A 3,651-nucleotide genomic window follows, 5' to 3' on the forward strand; every position below is an offset into this window, starting at 1 on the left:
GAATAGACAAAACATGTGCCTAGGACTGCAGCAAAGATGGTCTTAAGGTTTTTTTGGGGAAAAAATTGGTTTTTGATATAAAAAATAATCTTCATGAAAAAAACACTACATTCTTGGTCTGGAGTTATTTTTAATTTTGAGGTACATATTCATGGGGAGTAACATAATCTTTTCAGGGCCTAGGACCTTGCAAAACCATCTCTAAAATAAGCAGAAAATATTGGTACATAGAACAAAATGGATGGTCACCAGATGGGAGGGGGATAGGGAGGGCTGGGTGGAAAAGGTGAAGAGATTAAGAACTACAAGTTGCCAGTTACAAAAAGTCACAGTGATATAAAGTACAGCAGAGGGAATAGTCAATAATATTGTAATAACTATTTATGGTGTCAGATGGGTACTAGACTTACTAAAGTGAATACTTTGTAAGGTATATGTCTATCACTATGTTGTACACTTGAAACTAATATAATATTGTAGTCAACTGTAACTAAAAAGTTTTAAAAAAGGAAGGGAATTCTGACCCATGCTACAGCATCGATGAACCATGAGGACATTATGCTCAGGGAAATAAGCCAAGTGGTATATGATTCCACTTACTTGAGATACCTAGAGGAGTCAAATTCAGAGACAGAAAGTAGAGCGGTGGCTATGGGGAGGGGGGAATGGGGAATTATTGATTAGGATATAGAGTTTCTGTTTTGCAACAGTTCCGGAGATGGATAGTGATGATGGTTGTGAAATAATGTGAATGTACTCAATGCCACCGAACTGTGTACTTTAAAAAAATGGTTAAGATGATAAATTTTGTTATGTGTCTTTTACCACACACACACACACACAAAGAAAAATAGAAAAAGCTGCAGGCTTACTAGTGCAATAGCCTAGACTTGAGACTAGAATGACAGCAGGACCTCTATTGCCATTTCTTGGTGACAAGTAGAGTTCGCCCCACCCACTGCGGTTGGTGGCAGGCTTACTCCAGAGCACTGAGCATGCCCTATTCCTGTCCCCTGCTTTATTTCTTCCTCTAGTACTTCTCACCATGCGACACACTATACACACCAGGTTTTGCTATTTATTATTTTTGTATCAATCAGGAGAGAGAGGAAAAAAAAAAATAACCCAACATACTAAGGTGAAGGGAACAACAGCATGTGTGAATGCTTTGGTGTATAAAAGTTCTTAGTGCTCAGGGAATGACATGCCATACCATGATGGTATATGGATGGACATGTGGAAAATATGGTACGATTTATTACAAAAAAAAAATTGCAGAGTGGTTTGTTTATTCACTTACTTTTTTCTCTCATCTGTCACCACTAAAATGTAGATTTTATTTACTGTTTGTGGCAGAATGAGCTACTTTGCCCATAGCCATTCTTCCTTTTTCCCTTTAGTAACGGAAGCCATACCCCCACTTAGCATTAGCTGGGTATGTGGTTGCCAACTAGAGAATTCATTTCCCAGACTCTCTTGCAGCTACATGCATCTAAACAATTGCCAGTAAGTTGTGAGTTGTGAATAAAAGTTATTCTTTAACTTCCGGGTCTTGTCTTAAAATGATTGTCCCTTTCCTGCAGGTTAGACACAGATGTGGTGAAGATAAGCCATACAAGGACAATGACTTTGAGAATGGCCAAGCCACAAAGCAGAAGCCTGAGTCCTCTGATGCCATACAGAACAGAGTCACCCACCAGGCCCAACTGCCTGCTGATCTTTGCATGACAAATGAGAAATAAATGTCCTTATTTGGGGGTCTGTTTTAGCCTCAGTTATAAACTGTACTGTCTTTCCAAAATTCATGTTGGAGCCCTAACTCGTATTGTGACTATATTTGGAGATAGGACTTATAAGGGGGTAACAAGATTAAATGAGGTCATAAGGGTGGGGCCCTAATCCAGTAGGACTGGGATCCTCATAAGAGGAAGGGATACCAAACCTCCCCCACCCCATGGCTTGGACTGAGGAAAGGTCATTTGGGGACGTAGCAAGAAGAGGGCATCTACAAAGCCTCACCAGAAACCAACTCTAGCAGCACTTTGATCTTGGACTTTTAGCCTCCAGAACCATGAGAAAATAAATTTTTGTAGTCTAAGACATGGGTTCCCAATTCCCAGGCTGTGGACTGGTACTGGTGGCCTGTTAAGAACCTGGCTGCACAGCAGGAGGTGAGTGCCTGGTGAGTGAGTGAAGTTTCATCTGTATCTGCAGCCAATCCCCAGTGTTAGCATCACTGCCTCAGCTCCACCTCAGATCGGCAGGCATTAGATTCTCATAGGAGCACCGGTCCCTGGTGCCAAAAACTTTGGGGACTGCTGGCTTAAGACACCCAGTCTATGGCATTTTGACATGGCATTTCTAGAGGACTAATATAGACTCTTGACCTGTACCTGAATACACTGCTGCGCCTCCAGTGCCTAGAACAGTGCCTGGAAATTGGTAGAAATGTGATAAATATTATTTGGATAAGTAAATGGGTTGACTAGAATACAAAGACAATATTTAATTTGTACAGTGCTATAAAAATGTAAAGGATTAACAAATTCTAACAGATTATATCTATCCATCCACCAGTCATCTTTCTATCACCCTGGTTATATTTGCAAGCAAAATGAAACTTCATCTTTGAACTCTCACCAGTGCCTTCTCTCTCATAGTCCACTCTGAATCTGGCCATTGTCGGTGCCAGCTAATTTACCACTAATATCACTCTATAATGTTCTTCCATTATAATGGTCACAGCTCTAGCCCAGATTCTTTTATCTCTTGCTTACTTTATGATAATTGCTTCCAAACCATTCCCTGACCAGTCTCTGAACTTGAACCTGTGGCAGAGAAGTCTGGTGTCCTCTTTCAAATTCATTTGCCTTCTTTCCCAGGAACAGATTATTCATTTTATTCAGTTTGAGAATGTATTTTGTGGAAAAACAACAACAACAATAAAAACAACTCCATTTCTCCAATGCTCGTGTAGCCTAAGTACAGCCACATGACTAAGATCTGACTGAGGAGATATAAACGGAATTTTTTGGGTGAGGTTTCTGGAAAACCTCTTAAAAAGATGGATAGAGAGCTGGGATCGGGACACTTTTTACACTTCCCCATTCCTTTTTTCTCGTTGCCTGGAATTTGGGATTGCCTGTCAAAGCTCTAGCAGCCATATCAAAATATGGAAGATTGAGAAGTAGATATAAAAATGGTCCTGGATGACTTTGTAGAGCTTCCATACCAGCTCTGGACTGCTTATCTCCAGGTTTATTTTACATAACAGTGAAATATACTTTTTAAAGTGAAAGCCATTATAGCCGTTCTCTATATTAGCAGTTACACAAAGTTCCTGATACAGAACCCACGCCTTCACTGCTCTCAGCTTAAACTTGCTAATGCACATTTTGAAGTAGTTATTTTACCACCACTGGTGCAGCATTTAAACAGTCTCCAGAAACACACTTAATCCTGCCAGGTAGATGGGAGAACTGTCAATAGCCTTATTTTACAGATGAAGAAACCAAGGCTCAGTATCATACAGTTAGCAGATGTCAGAAATGGATGAGAACCAAGGTCTTGGATGATGCTGAAAAATGAGAAGGGCTGGGACTGTGGTGTGAGCTATGGGACTTGGAGATTTTACACATGCACACATGTGCA

This window comes from Pteropus vampyrus, unplaced genomic scaffold, assembly GCF_000151845.1.
Source record: "Pteropus vampyrus isolate Shadow unplaced genomic scaffold, Pvam_2.0 Scaffold41, whole genome shotgun sequence".
In the NCBI taxonomy this organism is placed as follows: Eukaryota; Metazoa; Chordata; class Mammalia; order Chiroptera; family Pteropodidae; genus Pteropus; species Pteropus vampyrus.